Here is a 20,435-nt window from a genome sequence, read left to right as displayed (position 1 = left end):
AGAAGGAGGAGGGTTTCTGCACAGCTAGAAGCTGTGGTTTTAGGCAATGCTGGGTGCATCTGTGATAAACAGAACACTATTTGGAGTTAGAACACCTGGACACCACTGTCAGCTCAGCCCCTTGTAGTCTGTGTGGTTGTGGGCTTGAGCTCTCTGCACCTCAGTTTTCACATCTGTATACTGGGTATGACTATCCTATCCCAAGGTTGCTTTGAGGATCAGGAGGCACTGGATAGGAAGCTCCGTGTAGACTGCAAGACACAGCAAAAGCAAAGGATTATTGTTATATCAGTTGCTATTTCTGTATTGCTTTTAGTCTTCCAGAGAACTTTCTCATCTTTTCTTACTTAATGTACAACAGCTGTGCGAGGTAGGCAGGGCCGATGGTAGGACTCTCACATACAGATGTCTAAGGCTGGTTGATGGCTTGTCCGAGGCCATCCCTGAGAGCTGGGGGTGAGGAAGGCCTGGACCCCAGTCCTCCCAACACAGAGATCATAGCTTTTTAGCTCACCTTCGATCTTTTTTTTTTTTTTAACAATTCTTTTTAAAAATTTATTTATTTATTTATTGTGGCTGCGCTGGGTCTTAGTTGCAGCGCATGGGATCTTCGTTGCGGCATGTGGGATCTTTAGTTACAGCATGCGGACTTCTTAGTTGTGGCATGCATGTGGGATCTAGTTCCCCGACCAGGGATCGAACCCAGGCCCCCTACATTGGGTGCGTGGAGTCTTACCCACTGGACCACGAGGGATGACCCTCACCTTTGATCTTTTTTTTTTTTTAACATCTTTATTAGAGTATAATTGCTTTACAATGGTGTGTTAGTTTCTGCTTTATAACAAAGTGAATCAGTTATACATATACATACGTTCCCATATCTCTTCCCTCTTGTGTCTCCCTCCATCCCACCCTCCCTATCCCACCCCTCTAGGTGGTCACAAAGCACCGAGCTGCTCTCCCTGTGCTATGTGGCTGCTTCCCACTAGCTATCTATTTTACGTTTGGTTGTGTATATATGTCCATGCCACTCTCTCACTTTGTCACAGCTTACCTTTCCCCCTCCCCATATCCTCAAGTCCAATCTCTAGTAGTCCTGTGTCTTTATTCCCATCTTGCCCCTAGGTTCTTCATGACCATTTTTTTTTTCTTAGATTCCATATATATGTGTTAGCATGTGGTATTTGTTTTTCTCTTTCTGACTTACTTCACTCTGTATGACAGACTCTAGGTCCATCCACTTCACTACAAATAACTCAACTTCATTTCTTTTTATGGCTGAGTAATATTCCGTTGTATATATGTGCCACATCTTTTGTATCCATTCATCTGTCGATGGACACTTAGCTTGCTTCCATGTCCTGGCTATTGTAAATAGAGCTGCAGTGAACATTTTGGTACATGACTCTTTTTGAATTATGGTTTTCTCAGGGTATATGCCCAGTAGTGGGATTGCTGGGTCGTATGGTTCTATTTTCGGTTTTTTAAGGAACCTCCATACTGTTCTCCATAGTGCCTGTATCAATTTACATTCCCACCAACAGTGCAAGAGGGTTCCCTTTTCTACACACCCTCTCCAGCATTTACTGTTTGTAGATTTTTTAATGATGGCCATTCTGACCGGTGTGAGATGATATCTCATTGTAGTTTTGATTTGCATTTCTCTAATGATTAATGATGTTGAGCATTCTTTCATGTGTTTGTTGCCAATCTGTATATCTTCTTTGGAGAAATGTCTATTTAGCTCTTCTGCCCATTTTTGTATTGGGTTGTTTGTTTTTTTGATATTGAGCTGCATGAGCTGCTTGTAAGTTTTGGAGATTAATCCTTTGTCAGTTGCTTCATTTGCAAATATTTTCTCCCATTCTGAGGGTTGTCTTTTTGTCTTGTTTATGGTTTCCTTTGCTGTGCAAAAGCTTTTAAGTTTCATTAGGTACCATTTGTTTATTTTTGGTTTTATTTCCATTTCTCTAGGAGGTGGGTCAAAAAGGCTCTTGCTGTGATTTATGTCATAGAGTGTTCTTCCTATGTTTTCCTCTAAGAGTTTGATAGTGTCTGGCCTTACATTTAGGTCTGTAATCCATTTTGAGTTTATTTTTGTGTATGGTGTTAGGGAGTGTTCTAATTTCTTTCTTTTACATGTAGCTGTCCAGTTTTCCCAGCACCACTTATTGAAGAGGCTGTCTTTTCTCCATTGTATATTCTTGCCTCCTTTATCAAAGATAAGGTGACCATATGTGTGTGGGTTTATTTCTGGGCTTTCTATCCTGTTCCATTGATCTATATTTCTGTTTTTGTGCCAGAACCATACTGTCTTGATTACGGTAGCTTTGTAGTATAGTCTGAAGTCAGGGAACCTGATTCCTCCAGCTCCGTTTTTCTTTCTCTAGATTGCTTTGGCTAGTCAGGGTCTTTTGTGTTTCCATAAAAATTGTGAAATTTTTTTGTTCTAGTTCTGTGAAAAATTCCAGTGGTAGTTTGATAGGGATTGCATTGAATCTGTAGATTGCTTTGGGTAGTAGAGTCATTTTCACAATGTTGATTCTTCCAATCCAAGAACATGGTATATCTCTCCATCTGTTTGTATCATCTTTAATTTCTTTCATCAGTGTCTTATAATTTTCTGCATACTGGTCTTTTGTCTCCTTAGGTAGGTTTATTCCTAGATATTTTATTCTTTTGGTTGCAATGGTAAATGGGAGTGTTTTCTTAATTTCTCTTTCAGATTTTTCATCATTAGTGTATAGGAATGCAAGAGATTTCTGTGCATTAATTTTGTGTCCTGCTACTTTACCAAATTCATTGATTAGCTCTAGTAGTTTTCTGGTAGCATCTTTAGGATTCTCTATGTATAGTATCATGTCATCTGCAAACAGTGACAGCTTTACTTCTTCTTTTCCGATTTGGATTCCTTTTATTTCTTTTTCTTCTCTGATTGCTGTGGCTAAAACTTCCAAAACTATGTTGAATAATAGTGGTGAGAGTGGGCAACCTTGTCTTCTTCCTGATCTTAGTGGAAATGGTTTCAGTTTTTCACCATTGAGGACGATGTTGGCTGTGGGTTTGTCATATATGGCCTTTATTATATTGAGGAAAGTTCCCCCTATGCCTCCTTTCTGGAGGGTTTTTATCATAAATGGGTGTTGAATTTTGTCAAAAGCTTTCTCTGCATCTATTGAGTTGATCATATGGTTTTTCTCCTTCAATTTGTTAATATGGTGTATCTCATTGATTGATTTGCATATATTGAAGAATCGTTGCATTCCTGGGATAAACCCCACTTGATCATGGTGTATGATCCTTTTAATGTGCTGTTGGATTCTGTTTGCTAGTATTTTGTTGAGGATTTTTGCATCTAGGTTCATAAGTGATATTGGCCTGTAGTTTTCTTTCTTTTTGACATCTTTGTTTGGTTTTGGTATCAGGGTGATGGTGGCCTCGTAGAATGAGTTGGGGAGTGTTCCTCCCTCTGCAATATTTTGGAAGAGTTTGAGAAGGATAGGTGTTAGCTCTTCTCTAAATGTTTGATAGAATTCGCCTGTGAAGCCATCTGGTCCTGGGCTTTGGTTTGTTGGAAAATTTTTAATCACAGTTTCAATTTCAGTGCTTGTGATTGGTCTGTTCATATTTTCTATTTCTTCCTGGTTCAGTCTCAAAGGTTGTGCATTTCTAAGAATTCACCTTTGATCTTGACATTACTTTGCTCACTTGCTTACACATCACTTCTCTCCTTAACTTTTGTCACTTTCTCTCTTCTCTGAAGTTCAGCTCTTAGCATTACACCCTCTGAGGCATGTTTTTACCTCCTGGCATGCTGTAAAGGCGCCTACCAAATCCTGGCCTGTGGCTTCGTAGCAGAGGGACCCTTAAGCTGAACCTAGCAGGCCAAGTAGAGGTCAAATAGAGGTGAGGGAAGGGGCTAGGCAGAGGGCAGGGCACCTCTAGCCCCTGACCTTCTGGCCTGCCAGGGCCCCTCAGGCTCACTGCAGGGGCTCAGTGCTCTGTTTTCTCCCTTCCAGCCTCCTCTGTGCTCTGCCAGACAGAGATCTGCCAGCAGGTAGGATCCTGGGTCCTGTGCCCTAGCCTGAGCTTGTCCTGCTACAGAGGTGGGGCCAGGCTGGGCTGGTGGGAGGAATAGGAACATTTGGGGCTCCTCAGGCCCAGCAATTACTGCTGTGAAATCTTGATTGCACCAATCAAAGTTTCCATTTAACCTTTCTTCTTTTAGATCAAAATTGACTTAGCACATAACGGGCCATTTGGTTTAAAGCAACATCTCCACCAGGAATGGATGAAGAGCAGGAAAATAACGCCTTTCAGGGTACAGCTGGGACTTTGGCAACCCCAGAACGCTTGTAATGTCCCCTTAGAGCGCATCCCTGCCGAGAGTCCCTCCTTAAGCCGTGGTAAGATGCTCCCCGCACTGGGGAAGCCCACTGGCTCCCAACCCGGCGGGATGTCCGTGCGGGAGGAGCAGTTTGGTTGGTGGAGATGCACAAAGCTACTCCTTTAAATCCAAGGAACTGTGTTCCTCCTGTGCTGGCTGCTGGCTTCATCCTCCTCTCCAGTCTCTGCCCCCGTCACCAGCAAGAGTCTAAGGGCTTGTGAGCAGTAGTGACCCCCAAGGGCTTCCTGAGTCCATACCTGGAGTGAGCACCGTGGGGGATGTGAAGGAAATGTGACCCATGGCTTCTGTGCCAAATGAGCTTACATCTCATGCCCGTATATGACTGGAGGTGGGCCATGTATATGTACATGTAAATTGGTTCAACTCTATGGAGGCAATATTAACAGGGAGAACTGGATCAGGAATGACAGGGATGGGAGGAAAACTCTTCATTCATATAGCCTTTTGTGTTATTTGAATTGTGAACAATATGAAGGTATTTCCATTTGTGGTGGGTGGAATAATGATCCCTGTAGATGTCCACGCCCCAATTCCCGGAACCTGTACATATGTCGCTTTACGTGGCACAAGGGTCTTTGCAGATGCGATTAAGACTATGACCTTGAAATGGAGAGAGGATGCTGGATTATTCAGGTGGGCCCAATCAAGTCACATGAATCCCTAAACCGCAAGGAACCTTGCCGGCCTGTGGTCAGAGAGGGAGATGTGACTACAGAAGAACAGTCAGAGAAATGCCACACTGCTGGCTTCGAAAATGGAGGGAGGGACCCACGAGCCAAGGAATGCGGGCAGCCTCACAGAGCTTGAAAAGGCAAGGGAATGGATTTTCCCTTATAGCCTCCAGGAAGGAACACAGCACAGCCAGCACCTTGGTTTTAGCCCCATGAGACCCATGTCAGGCTTCTGACCTTCAAACTGTAAGATTATACATTTGTGTTGTTTAAGTCACAGAGTTTGTGATCATTTGTTACAATGTTCATAGAAAATTAATCTACTGCTAAAACCAATTAATAAAATAGTTTTGGAAAGAAGCTCACAGTCTAATGGTTAGAGTGGACATTCACGGAGGAAACAGACACCGACTTTCAGTGGTGTGCTGGGTGGTGCAGACTAAATGTTGTGGAACCCAGCTCACTTCTTGGAGGACTGTGGGGCAGGCACTATGCTACGTGCAGGGACCACAAGATGAAAAAAACATGGTTGCTGCCCTGGGCATGCTTCATGGTGTGTTTTGCAGTATTCCTACTCTCCACCCCCTTAAAACTGGCCTCCAGGATGAGTGTACTGTGTGCCCACCCCCACCCCACGGCCTGTCGGGGAGGGCATTTCTAGGTGCTTTGTCATCTTGGGCCCCGATAGACTGGACTGTCCCTCCTTCCTCTGCTTGCAGCCAGTCGTCCTGCCTTGAATACCTCCAGGGTGGGAGAACCCACCACCTTGAGACTCGGCTCTGCTGTGGGCTTTCCTCCTAAAGCACTCAGCGTAGGCACCGTTTATTTCAGCATCACTCAAGGACCGGGTGACTGGGGTTTCTGCTTTGGGAGGTTGGTATCTCGCCTTCCCTCATGAGACCACGCACGTCCTCGTGCGTCTGTAGTTAATTTGTTGCCCACCCTTCATCTTGACGGAACCAAATACATAATAGTGACTCACTACAAACCTGTTGGATGAAGCAGCTATGCAGCTCCTATCGTGTGTATCGGGTGGTGCCAGGTAGGCACTGGGAAGGATGCAAGAAACAAAAAAGGATGGAGACTTGGTCTTTGAGCAGAGTTATAAAGAGAAAATGTATCATGGTTCTCTTCTGCTGGTTCCTTTGTTCATGCTCATTTTATATAGGAAATGATTTCCTCCTTTAGTCCTCCCTCCCCTGTCATGTATTGCCAGAACGCTGTTCATCCTTGATTCGAAGAAGCCACCGAGCTGCTGTTAGGTGCTTTTCAAGTCCTGCCAGCCACCACACTCAGGGCTGCATCCAAAGCCCCCCAGACCCAGCTGCCCTCTCCTCACTTCCTTCTGCTCCCTCCCCTCCCCGCCCCCAGCGTCCTGTGTCCTAGGATCCGTTTCCCTCTTTGCCTTTCAAGGCTTCCTCTCCCGGCCAACATCTATGAGTGTTTGAGCAGAGGTGGCAATGTGCACAGCCAGGTGACGCGCGGTAACTCTTGGAAACCGGCCCTCCCTGAGGGAGCAATCCTGCCGCACCATCTCAGCCTCTGCAGGAGACTTGGAGCAGTGTGTTCGTGCTGGAAGTGCATGAAATGCAGTGGTTTCATGTGGGGAGACGGCAGGGTCCCCTAGAGCAAAGCCCACCGGGAACCACTGCTCTTGCACCGGTGAGGAACCGTGGGTCAGCCGGGAAGTGTGGTGCTCGAGGGGAACAGTTTTGGGAATCAAGCAATTGAGGATTTGAATCCAGACTCCTTGGTTGCTTACTCTTTCTAAGCCTCAGTTTACTCCTCTGTAGAAGTGGGAGCTGGACTCAGACATGGGATGACACAGGTATGTACAGAGTTGGGATTCAATTCTAAACCTGAGCTTACCTTGCGATGTGGCCCTGGTGGTAATGTCAGCTCTGACAGTGTATAAACCCCCTCTGGGAAGACCAGACACCAAAGCAGAAATAGGTGCCAGCTCAGGGGTGCGGGTCACTGATGAGAACTGACTTGACTTTCCATGGGAAATGCCTGGCTCTTGGTGGTGGTTATTATTTTGTAAGGTTCATGCGATTTTACTGTCTTGGCTCGTTTCCTTGCTGCCATGCTGCTCCCCGGGCCAGACCCAGCAGGAATGCGGGTCTGCAGAGGCCCCTTCCCAGCACCCCGCAGGCGGCACCGTGGGTCCGGCTTATTTGTCATGCAGGGCTGGAATATCCGCCACGGCACTAACGTGCCCTCGCAGCCTCTTCACCTCCTCCGTCTCTTCCTGGGTTATCCATCACCTCACCTTTTTTCCTGGTACCCTTCCACACCCACCTCCAGGCCCCTTCTGCCCCCATTTCCTGCCCTTTTTCTTACCGACCTCAGCGTTTTGCAAACCATCTCCCGCCTTGGTCTCAAAGTGGCTTTAGTGGTTTTTCTTCTAGAAGCTTCCCCCTCCTGCAGCCTGGCTTTTCCATAAAGGCACCCTTTCAGAGCTGCCCACTTCCAGGCTTGAAAACTCTGAAATTCCCTTTTCCAACCACAACCTCCAGGCTCTCTACGCTGTGTCCTCCCGAGAGTGAGTGATGTGGTGGCCCGTCACAGGCAGAACAGGAAGTGCACGTGTGCCAGGGGGCGTGGTAGGTTGGTGATAAATGTGGAGTTGACTGGCTCAGGTAGGAAGCTGGGTGTGCACAGGGGACAGTAAGAGCTTGTTGGTGCAGCTGCTCCAACCTGGGATGGAGGGGCAAAGGCAGAGGGCATTGAGGTTTCGCTCTGCCTTGCCAGGGAGTGGAGGCGGGGGACAGGGATTGCTCTGCCAGATGTTTCTGGTCTAGGAATGAGCCTGCATCTGGCCTGGTGCCTCTGGTGGCTTCCTCTGAAAAGAAAGCCTAATCTGGGGACTTGTAGCATCTCTTATGGGAAGAAGCAAGGCAAGGGCATATTGAAACTTGGGGATCAGTTTGGAAAAAGGAGTGACACTGGGGATGTGTAGAGTTGGGGTTAAATTCTAAACCTGAGCTTGCCTTCTAGTCTGGCCTGTGTGGAAATGATAGCAACTCTGATGGTCTCTAAACGCCCCCTCTGGGAAAACCAGCCAGCAAAGCGGAAATAAGTATTGGTTCAGGTGAGGGGGTCAAGGCACAGATACCTCACTTATCCAGAGCTCAGCCTGCTCTCACCTCTCCTGTCCCAGAACATGGATCTCAGAGCGAGGGACAAGTGCCTGTGATCAGCGAAATGGCTGAAGCCATGGCTCCTTATCCTAAGACCGCCTGACCCTTGCTCAGAGCCCCACGGTCGCCCAGCCCAGGGGGCTGCATATTAGAAGTGGGGAAGCTTCTTTAGGCAGGCATTCCTAACAGGTAGCATGACCTCTGGGAGCCTTACTGTGGGAAGGGGCAGATAGAAGAAGAGAGAAAATTGCAGCAGTAGGGACAAATCTCCTGACACAGGAGAGCATCTCATAGACATGCCAGAGGGCCCTGAAGACAAAGTTACATTATTTTCAGCACCTTGGCCACTGCAAATGCTTTGTGGAACAGAGCTGGGGAGAGGAGTACACAAACAAATGTTAGGTTTTATTCTTTGCCACAAAAGGATGAGAAGCATATAAATGTTAAAACAAAACAAAACAAAACTTCGTGCAGTAGGGCTAAAATGAAACACATTTTGTTGCTTGAAGGGGCAATGTTTAGTTGTCTAGAAAAGACTTGTATGTGAAATATCTCGTCTGTATTGCTAGATAAACAGTAAACCATTATTCCTGTTGGCGTGATGGAGTGTTAGGACCGAAAGAGACCATGAGATTCTATAAACCCATCTTAAAATGTTTATAGGTTCAGAGATGTGATAGTGGTTTGCCCAAGGTCCCACAGCCAGATGGTGGCAGAACTGGGCCTTGAACTTGGTTCACTAGAGTGCAAAATGGATTCAGGGTTCTGGGGAGCAGACCTGGGTTCAGACCCTATACCTCTGGCAGGAGCAGCCAGGCCGGGGCTGGGACCTCCTCCCTACCCCCAACCTCCCAGAGGTCAGAGTCAAGGCCTACATGGGAGGCTGGGGGGCCTGAAACACCTGCCTAAGGACAAGTTGAGGAAACACTGCACGGAATGGGTCGGGGGTCTGGGGGAATGGGTGGGAGTGCTGGTAAGCCAGGAGAGCTGGACAGAAGTCCAAAGGGCAGGCTGGGTGCAGGGCATTGGAGTGGTGTAAACACGCCCAAAACATAAGTGAGCCTCTGGCATCTCCCGGCTGGACAGTTTGCCTCCTATTCTAGAACAGCCTGACTCCAGGCATGTCAAGAACTGGTTTGAAAGGCAGCTTACAGCCCGGAGATGGGAAACAAAGAAGAAAATGCCAAGCACTCCTTGTAATCTTGTGGGAAACAGCTCCTAGAGTCTGATTTTTGCTTTCTATTTCTTGTAAGAGAGGCCGAGAGGGCTCAGAACCCGGCTTGTCCAATGCAAACCCACAGAAGCGTCTTGCTGCACATCTATCCACGGACTTCCTATTTTTACTCTTAATAACCGTAAGCTCGAGGTTACCAGGGTCTCCTTGTTGCTATAGTGAGAGGTGATAGTGCCAGCCTTCCAAAGCGCTAGACCCTTGGCTTAGAGGAAGAACAGAATCTGGGTTGCTTTATTTTTGGGCTTGACTGAGAAGGTTTAATGCACCATTTGCCAGCCCTCCCAGCAATGGTGGTTTGTGCTCAAAATACATGAAACCTCAATAACAGAAAAACTGACGATTTCAGGAAGTGGGTATCTGAGAGTAATATAGAAGGAAAACTTTAAATTACAAAAATGATAAAACTTCATTAAGAACATCTAGAAAATGACAAAGAAATGAAAATACATGTGATTATAATACCATAACACAGCTTTCATGGTCCTGAGCTGTCATCCTACTACAGTCTATCAGTTTTCTTAAATGTGCATTTGGCAGAGTTGAAGATTTAGTGTGCGTATGTAGTGTGTGAATAATGGGTAGTCTGCTTTTTCAGTTATTATGTCATAAGCATCTTTCTGTGCTGCTGCATTATCTCAATAAACATTATTTTTATTGGTTGGGTAATGTCACATCATTTCATATAACACTCTCCTACTTTTCATCTTTGGTGTCTCTTGAATTCACGCTTGGTCTCTATCATACCATCTCTTTCAAAATTCTACTCCTTCTCTAATTTGGATAACTGGCCTGCCTTGTCCCTGTCCCCACCCCCGTACACACACACACACACCCACACACACACTCACACACACACAGACACATGTACACACTAGGATTTCCTCCACTCTACAGTCTTGCTAATCAAAGGGTGGTCCCACACCAGTGGCCTGGACACCCCTGGGAGCTTGTTAGAAATGCAGAATTTCAGACTCCAGCTGGGACCTACCGAATCTGAATCTGCATCTGTATTTTGACAAGATCCCCAGGTGATTCCTAAGCACATTGAAGCTTGAGAAGCACTGATCTGAAACACACATTCCCCACGCTCCAGGAGAGAACCCCGGCCAGGTGTGCAGCCTGCAGAGTGCAGACCAAATGGAGAGGGGGCTGGGAGTGAGTAGGTGAGGGCCAGCCAGACAACCACAGGTGGTGGGCAGCTGTGGGCCAGGAATCTTAGAGAGGTTGCAGGAAGGAATGAGGCCTGTGAAGGAAAACCTATAGAAGATACAAGATTGAAAACTGAGGGCTCAGTTGGCTAGGAGGGGCAGGGGCAAAACAACCAGCCCTGGCTCACTCCCACTTTGTAGGTGAAGAAGCTGAGGCACAGAGAAATTAAACTGCTTGCCCAAGGTCACCAGTGAATAGGTGGTGGAGCTGGGAGAGCAATCTGCTTCCAGAGCCCACACTCTTAACCACCCTGCAGTGCAGTGGAGGGTAAACGACAGGAGGAAGAAAAGAAAAAAAGGACGTTAGACTCCTACAATGAGCTGGGTAATTTTTCACTTCCTTACATATAATAACCACGACAGCCTTTGGATGTGGATATTCCTACCCCATGTTACAAACGAGAAGGTCCATTTGCACCAGTGATGAGCAGTTCCTGAGTTCACATAGTTACTAACAGCTGAAGTCAGGATTTGAACCCAGGACATTTTGGGTCCCAAAGTGATGCTCTTTCCAAATTGCACACTTCATCCGCAAGGTGTGGAGCTGCTCTCTGCTCTCAGAACAGCTTCTTTCCTTCTCCCCTGTCTCCTGATTTTATTTTATTTTTTTAGATTTGATGAAAGCTTAACTTTTAAAAGTGTTTTTATTGGAGTACAGTTGATTTACAATGTTGTGTCAGCTTCTGCTGTACAGCAAAGGGAATCAGTTAAACATACACATATATCCACTCTTTTTTAGATTCATTTCCCATGCAGGTTATTACAGAGTATTGAGTAGAGTTCCCTGTGCTATACAGTAGGTCCTTATTAGTTATCTATTTTATATGTGGTAGTTTGTGTCAATCCCAGTCTCCCAATTTATCCCCTACCCTTGCCCTCCGGTAACCATAAGTTTGTTTTCTACATCTGTGAATCTATTTCTGTTTTGCAAATAAGTTCATTTGTATCATTTTTTTAGAGTCCACATATAAGCAATATCATATTTGTCTTTGTCTGGCTTTACTTCACTCAGTATGAGAATCTCTAGGTCCATCCGTGTCGCTGCAAATGGCATTATTTTGTTCCTTTTTATGGCTGAGTAATATTCCATTGTATATATGCACCACATCTTTATCCTTTCATCCGTCGATGGGTATTTAGGTTGCTTCCATGTCCTGGCTATTGTAAATAGTGCTGCAATGAACATTGTGGTGCATGTGTCTTTTTGAATGACGGTTTTCTCAGGGTATATGCCCAGTAGTGGGATTGCTGGGTCGTATGGTAGTTCTATTTTTAGTTTTTTAAGGAACCTCCACACTGTTCTCCATAGTGGCTGTACCAATTTACATTCCCACCAACAGTGTAGGAGGGTTCCCTTTTCTCCACACCCTCTCCAGCATTTATTGTTTGTAGATTTTTTGATGATGGCCATTCTAACTAGTGCGAGGAGATACCTCATTGCAGTTTTTTTTTAAATTAATTAATTTTGTTTATTTATTTTTGGCTGCGTTGGGTCTTCATTGCTGTGCGCGGGCTTTCTCTAGTTGCGGCGAGCAGGGACTACTCTTTGTTGCAGTGCATGGGCTTCTCATTGTGGTGGCTTTTGTTGCGGAGCAGGGGCTCTAGACACATGGGCTTCAGTAGCTGTGGCACGTGGACTCAGTAGTTGTGGCTTGTGGGCTCTAGAGCACAGGCTCAGTAGTTGTGGCACATGGGCTTAGTTGCTCCGCGGCATGTGGGATCTTCCCGGACCAGGGCTCAAACCTGTGTCCCCCGCGTTGGCAGGTGGATTCTTAACCACTGTGCCACCAAGGAAGCCCCCCTCATTGCAGTTTTGATTTGCATTTCTCTAATAATTTGTGATGCTGAGCATCTTTTTATGTGCTTTTTGGCTATCTGTATGTCTTCTTTAAAGAAATGTCTATTTAGATCTTCTGCCCATTTTTTGATTGGGTGGTTTGTTTTTTTGATATTGAGCTGCATGAGCTGCTTGTATATTTTGGAGATTAATGCCTTATCGGTTGCTTCATTTGCAAATATTTTCTCCCATTCTGTGGGTTGTCTTTTCATTTTGTTTATGGTTTCCTTTGCTGTGCAAAAGCTTTTAAGTTTAGTTAAGTCCCATTTATTTATTTTTGTTTTTATTTTCATTACTCTAGGAGGTGGATCAAAAAAGATCTTGCTTAGATTTATGTCAGAGAGTGTTCTGCCTGTTTTCCTGTAAGAGTTTTATGGTATCAGGCCTTACATTGAGGTCTTTAATCCATTTTGAGTTTATTTTTGTGTATGGTGTTAGGTAGTGTTCATTCTTTTACATGTAGCTGTCCAGTTTTCCCACCACCACTGATATAAGAGACTGTCTTTTCTCCATTGTATATTCTTGCCTCCTTTGTCATAGATTAGGTCACCCTGGGTGCCTGGGTTTAACTCTGGACTTTCTATCCTGTTCCATTGATCTGTATTTCTGCTTTTGGGCCAGTACCGTACTGTTTTGATTACTGTAGCTTTGTAGTATAGTCTGAAGTCAGCAAGCCTGCTTCTTCCACCTCCATTTTTCTTTCTCAAGATTGCTTTGGCTATTCGGGGTCTTTTGTGTTTCCATACAAATTGTAAAATTTTTTGTTCTAATTCTGTGAAAAATGCCATTGGTAATTTGATAGGGATTGCAGTGAATCTTTGGATTGCTTTGGGTAGTGTAGTCATTTTGACAATATTGATTCTTCCAATCCAAGAACTTGGTATGTCTCTCCATTTCTTTGTTTCACCTTTCATTTCTTTCATCAGTATCTTATAGTTTTCTGAGTACAGGTTTTTTGCTTCCTTAGGTAGGTTTATTCCTAGGTATTTTATTCTTTTTGATGTGATGGTAAATGGGATTGTTTCCTTAATTTCTCCTTCTGATCTTTCATTGTTAGTGTATAGGAATGCAAGAGATTTCTGTGTATTAATTCTGTATCCTGCAACTTCACGAAATTCATTGATGAGCTCTAGTAGTTTTCTGGTAGCATCTTTAGGATTTTCTATGTATAGTATCATGTCATCTGCAAACAGTGACAGTTTTACTTCTTTTCCAATTTGGATTCCTTTGTCTTCTGATCCTTCTGTCTCTGCCCAGGGACACATTCCCCTTGCCCGTTCATGGTGAGGACAAACACAGGGCAAGTTTCAGATATTTTCCTCAATCCTTAAAATTGTGAAATGCTTACGACTAGAAGGTACCTGTTGTGCATTTAATCCAACTGCCTCATTTTACAGTTAAGGAAACTGAAGCCCAGAGAGATCAAGTGGCTTGTCTGAGGTCACACAGCCATAGATCCAAGACTCTGACCCTGGATTCAGTGTTCCTTTCGTGACTCTGGGCTGTATTTGCACCTGGTGTCCTGGATGCCAAGGGGTCTGTGCACCACCAGGGCAGCCAGCACTGGGCTGTCGGGTTGCTAGGTCAGTGCAAGTTCAGCCTTAAGCTTAAGGTGAAGGATGCAATGGATGAATCTCCATTTAAAAAAACCAAACTGGGGCTTCCCTGATGGCACAGTCGTTAAGCATCCGCCTGCCAATGCAGGGGACACAGGTTTGAGCCCTGGTCTGGGAAGATCCCACATGCCATGGAGCAACTAAGCCCGTGTGCCACAACTACTGAGCCTGCACTCTAGAGCCCACGAGCCGCAACTACTGAGCCCACATGCCACAACTACTGAAGCCTGTGTGCCTGGAGCCCGTGCTCCGCAACAAGAGAAGCCACTGCAATGAGAAGCCCACGCACCACAACGAAGAGTAGCCCCCACTCGCCGCAACTAGAGAAAGCCCACACGCAGCAACGAAGACCCAACGCAGCCAAAAAATATATTAAAAAAAAAAAAATGAAGAGGAACTAAAGAGTAAAAAAAAGAGAGAGAACAGAGGCTTGAAAAAAAAAGCCTAATAAAAATAATATCTGCTTGTTAAAAATCCAAGCAGTGTAGAAGTGTGTCTGCAAACACTTGAAAGCACCCCCTCCCAGCCCTCCCCGGCCCACTCCCCAGGGGTAACCACTTAGTGCCGCCTCCAATGGCTTCTTAATTTTCATGCCAGCCATTGGGTTTTGTAGGATCCATGCCACAGCAAGGCTATTTTTAACAAGCATCCCAGGCTTCAGGAGGTTGAGGAGAGGGGAAGAAAAAATATTCCATTTGTGTATTTTTAATCCATGTGCATTTGAGCAAGCAGTGGCTTTCCTGTCCCTGCTGCCAAGGGTTTCAGGCAATTGATTAGACTTTCTGGGTGCAGGGTAATCCTTTCTCTTCCCCTAACGAGGCTGGAAGGCCAGGGAGAGGTTCAGGTGATGTTTCTGGGGCTGATGGCTGTCTCAGCTGGCTGCCTCCTGATCCTGCCTGCCCCCAGCCCTCTCCTTCAGGCAGCCTTGACAATCCTGGCTGGGTCTTCCAGAGCAGAGGAGGCCTGGGAACCTGACTCTTTGTGCCACACTCATATTTAGAAATGTCTCCAGCCAGAGGTTGGCGTCTGTCCCGCTTGGACTCTGGGCAGGGGGTGTAGTCACATGTGCTGCCTTTGAGTGGGCAGATTCTGAGTGGGCAACGGCCCGCTTTGAATATAAACACAGTCCTTTTATGCCGAGGAGCTGGCATCCGAGCCTGTGCTCCTGGTCACTGGGTGAAGGCAAGTGCTGGTAGCCGGATGGGTGACAGGGAGACGGAAGAAGGATGTCACAAGGCTTGAACTGGGCAAAGTGGTGGTCGAGGAGGGGTCTCAGCTCCCTGCCCTCCACCCCCCCAGCCCCGTCCCTATCTTTTTTCTGCGCTCCTTCGCCAGGTGCGCAGAGCACTGCCACTGCCTGAGTAGGAGGCCTGCTGCCCCGTGGGGTTGTGGAGGGGTGTCGGCCAGATGGTGCCCCCATCTGAGCCTTCCTTTCTGCCCTGTGAGTTCCCCAGTATATTGAGGGGTGGTCCTGGGAGGCTGTGTGGATTGGGACCAGAGTGAGGCCCGGATGTAGAGCCAGCTGCGGCAGTCTTGCTCTGCCCTCCCTGTTGGTGAGCAGACAGCCCCTCAACCTCTCCAGATGGCACCTGCAAAACGTGTCCAGGATGATGTCATCCCTGAAGGCTCTTTTGGCGCTGACAGTGATCATTCTACAATTTCTTGCTCACCCTGCTTTCTTTCCCATGACAGTGCATGACAACAGATAAAACGGACCAACCAGCCCAGCCTTAAATAGCAGCCCCCTGGGTAACAAACATCATGCCTTAGCCCTATAAAAACTCTCCTTTCTTTTAAACAGTTCCTTTAAGGAGGGGCATTCTGGTTCATTCACTCATCCCTCAGGTCTTTAATGAACAACTACGAAGCGCTCTCTCCAGCTCCACAGCAGCTGATGGGGGCTTTTGGATCTCCTTACATAGCACCTCTCCACCCCTCTGCAGGCCTTCCCTGGGGACCAAGGTGGCTTGCTTACCACATTCAGCTCTCTGGAGAGGACTCTGCCTTCCTGCAGCTGAATCTTCAGAGAGAACACAAATGCAATAGGATTCCTCTCCTACAGCTGATGCCAAGCCAGTGCCAAGTGCTGAAGCCCCTTGCACCTCCACCTCACCCTGCTCCATCTTCCCTCCTCCCTCCACATCCCAGGGGAAGAAAGCTCCATGCAGTGGTCAAGAAGGCTGAATAGATATTTTCCTCATATCTCCTATATAATGAATGAATGAGTGAATGAATGAATAAATAAGCAGATAAGCAAGTGAGCAAATGAATGGAGGAACAAATGGAAACTCAATCTCTACTCCAAAGGAACTTAAAATTCAAAGGAAAAGAACCATGCTTGTAGCATGGTAGCACTGTGGGACTGAAGGGGACCCTAGGGATTGGACTCACCCCCTCTTTTTATGGGAAAGGAAATGCAGGCTCAGAGGCGGGAGGGGCTGCCGTGCGATGCGTGCAGCGGACCACGGAGCTCAGAGGATGGCGAAATCGCCCAGGGGGAGTGAGATCCTGAATCGAACACAAGGCTGCCCTACTTTCCCTCTGCTGCTGCCCTAAGTGTCCCTTGTCCTTGGGAAAAATTGTCTTTTCATATGGTTGGGAGTGGATGGCGCAGTTTTTCTTTGAGGGTTAATTGTTTTGCCGACAGCACAGATAATTAGGAATGAGAATCCCGAGTGAGGGTGACAGCACCATCTGCTGTGAATATGTTTCAACCCCACCTTGCAGGAGGGCTCAGAAGCACTCCGATCCCCACCCTCCCACCCCCAGCGAAAACTGATGTGCTCTAGCTGTTTGCTTCCGGAGCTACAGCCGCCAGGTGATCGTGCAGCCCATGGGACAGGCTGGTAACCGGCTTCTGAAGGGTGCAGCTTCTCCTCCCTTTCCCACGGCATTTGGTGCACGTGTAGTAGGGCTCATGTCTTACTTGGTAGAACAAGGACCCCCTCCCCTTCCCCGGGGTGCCTGGGACACAGAACGATAATAACACCAGGGGATGACTTTCCATTCTTTCCGTAGCCTGATGTGTTGAGGTGTGGTCCGGTGGGCATGTGGGTCTGCACCGAGCTCCTGGCTGCTTTTGGTGTTTGCGTCCTTTTTCCGCTGAACTCCATAGATTGGCCACCTATCCTGGGTTTCCTGGCCTTTGGCCTGTGCTGCCTATTCTAGAAGGATCTCGGCCTGCCTTCCCACCAGGTAGGAATTTCCTAGGTTGTGACTTCTTCCTGGAGAGCGGAAGCAGAGCAGCATTGGAATCAAGCAGAGAATCCAATTGTCCAGGAGCAGCTGAGATCTTTCTTCGTAGGGGTGGAACTTCGTGGTGGCATTTTTTCATTTTCATTATTCAGGAATATATCCCATATACAAAAGAGCATTGATGTGTGTGTATGCTTTTGGAAGGTAATACCAATAACTGCTTTGTTCTTTCAAAGGGGCTTCTAATCCCCAGGGCTGCCTTGCCCAGCAATGCCTCGGAGGCCACAGCTGTAAAGCCAGGTTGCCCTGGAGGCTCAAGGTGGGCACCCTGCCCCCCTCCCCACTCCCAAGCTGTGGCTATTTATCACAGCAGCACCCTGTTTGCCTGAGCTGCTCCTGTCAGCTAGGGGCCTCCACATTCCTGCCTTCCCTGTTTATCACTCTCTTCTCTGTGCCTTCTTCGCCTAGACCCTCCTAGCAGGGGAGAAACCACAGGCCGGATCCTCCTCCTGTTCTCTCTTCTCCCCATCCCCCCACAGCAGGCCAAGTATGCCTCTGTTCCCCTCGTCCTCCCCACTCCTACCGACCCGCCATTCCCCTGACGTGCTAGGAAATTAACCCAGTACCAAGGGGCTTGCTGGAAAGAATGATAACTGGGAGTCGGAAATTCCAGTCTTGACTCTTTCACTACCTTCCTGTGGGATCTTTAGTGAGATTCTCAACCTTTCTGTGCTTTTGTTGCCTCATCTCTAAAATAACCTTAAAAAAAAAATACCCCTTTATGTCACTACTGTGAAACCACATGGGTCCAGTGGATGCCAAAGCAGCTTGAAGGGTATAAATCAGGGTGTGTGTGAAAGACATTGTCATTGTTAGGCTTACAAAATCCATGGGACTCCAGGTCCCTGCCTCCCTTTGCTGCCCTCATCCCTGTCCATGGTGCTCCCCCTTTCCTGCAGCACTGGATGCCCTGGTGGACACTCTCCCCCTACCACAGCCCCTTCTCAGCAGTGGGTTCACTGAGGCCCAGAGGACCCCGAGTTTGGGGTGGAGCTCAGGGTCACAGCTGTCTGGGCAGTGGCCCTGGGAGCTGGAGGCCATGCCTGGTCAGAGATGCAGGGCTATGGCCAATGTGGCCCCAGTCTCCAGAACCCAGGAGATCTGCATGCTGAGGCGCGGCTTCTTCTTGTTGGAGCCCCTTCCTACCTGCCCCCTGCCCCCAGAGTGTGAGCTGTGGTCTTGGCTATGAAATGTGGTCACTCAGTGGAGCAGTGTCTGTGTCCCTCACCCAGCGAGGTTTGCATCTGTACCCTTGTCTCTCACTCTGAGCGAAGGGCTGTGAAAGGAGGCCACAGGTGGGCGGCCTTCCTGGAGCCCCCAAACCACAGCACACCGGAAGCCTTGTCCCAGGGCCTGGGCTACAAGAGTTGAGGAATGTCCCCGGTAGACATGGCCTTGTTCTTTGTGGGTCTCATTGGTGGAGGGAGGACACCCAGGTCCTTCCTCTTTCCTGGGGCAATGAGGTTCTGTTGGTGGGTATGAGCTAAATTCTGAATGGTGGGTAAGATGGGTGACTGAAGGTGCGTCTTTCAGGCAGATGAAATAAAATATGCCAAGGTAAGGAGATAAGAATGAAGGGGTGTGTGTGTGTGGCACACGCATGCTGAGGCCTGGGGGTAGGGTTGGTGGGTGGGACATTGGCAGTGAAGACCCTAGCTGAGGTAGAGTCTATATAGTCACCTGGAGTTACAAGATCTAATAATAGAGAGAGAAAAAAAAGATGGCTGGAAAGTTCTAGAACAGTTAAAACTTGGACATGTGTCTCTGGCCCTGGTAGGTCACAGGGACCTTTGTTCTTCCTACAGGTCTCCTGTGAAGCAGCTGGGAACTCAGAAGGCCTCACTACCCCTGAGGAGTAGGCCAGCCAGGAGAGCAGTAAGGGATGGCATGAAGCCCACCAGGGCCTGAGGAGTGAGCACAATCTGCAGCTCGTTGGACCCGGAGCCTCCAAGTCGGGAGACTGTACCAGCGGGGAGACTCAAGAAGAATTGATACCTCGGCCCCAAGTGACATGTACACGGTGTAATGACAGGTAATGAACCTGAGGTTCATCAATCCTTTCTGAATGATATGGCAGGTAGGAGAATATGTCAGCCTGCAGTAGACATAAAAGGTCAGCTCTTGGGAGGATAACCATGCAAACAAAGCAGAGTAAGGCCTGATGAGATAATAGATGGATGCTTTATAGTTATTAGTTCCTGCCCCAAGCTCTTGCTGGAGCTAGGCACCAGAAGATTTAGCAGCAGGTAGGTTCACTTGCTATACCTCATAGGAAGGCCTGATGCCATATGGATGTAGCACCTCTTGTTTTAAGACCTTAGAGTAACAAATCAAGAAGTCATTATTTCCCATCAGCTCCCTTGGGAAGCAGGGCATGGATGCCAGTGGGGAAACAAAGGCAGCGAGGGGTGCAGGAGCTCTTTCATGGATCAGTGATACCTAAGGGATAGACCTGGAGGCCTTATTGGCTGAGAAGCCTTCTGGGTTGGGACAGATTTTTTGAATGACCGGTGAGGTGATGGGTTGGTATTTCTTGTAAAAAAGGAAATAGGGACTTTGTGGCTGCCTTCGTCCCTCCAAGGATGCCAAGGCAAGTAGCAGATGACCAAGGCTGACTTGGGGAGGTCATGGGTGGGGGTCTGGAGAGCACAGGCGGGGGCTGGCAGACACCCTGGGTCTAGCAGGTAATCTGAGGAGGTCAGCCAAGGCAGAAAGCATTGAGAAGGTCCTCAGAGCCTAGAGGGCAGGACCCTGAAGCTGGGAGGACCAGGGTCCAGTGGGACTGGAGACCCCGAAGATGAGCTCTGATCTAGTGGAGGGCCTGTTCCATTGGCCATCTGGTCGTCACTGTGTGTGTCATACTGGGTACCGCTCTGGCAATTTCCGCCATGGGGAAAACGGCAGGCTGGGGCGGGAGCAAAAATAGCTTGGGGCCTTGGGAAACTGACCAGGGCAGGGGGAGAGGGCCAATGGCCTGGGGCAGGAGGCCCAAGAGGGTGTGGCAAATTCCATTCCAGTGCAGGCCAGTGTCAGGGTGCACAAAGCCAAGCCAAGGGGTGGGGA

At 47.7% G+C, this 20,435-nt stretch overlaps 1 protein-coding gene across 2 annotated transcripts in view; it reads left to right on the top strand.

Moving 5' to 3' along the window:
* Positions 1-20,435, top strand: part of ZBTB7C (zinc finger and BTB domain containing 7C) — a 373,879-nt gene that overhangs the window by 59,741 nt on the left and 293,703 nt on the right. For both annotated transcript variants that reach the window (XM_059894669.1, XM_059894671.1), the window contains exon 2: positions 19,178-19,404. The gene's annotated coding sequence lies outside the window, so the exon portion shown is untranslated. The remainder of the gene's footprint in view (positions 1-19,177; positions 19,405-20,435) is intronic.

This window comes from Balaenoptera ricei, chromosome 14, assembly GCF_028023285.1.
Source record: "Balaenoptera ricei isolate mBalRic1 chromosome 14, mBalRic1.hap2, whole genome shotgun sequence".
Taxonomy (NCBI): Eukaryota; Metazoa; Chordata; class Mammalia; order Artiodactyla; family Balaenopteridae; genus Balaenoptera; species Balaenoptera ricei.
This window is presented reverse-complemented; position numbering and strand designations above follow the sequence as displayed.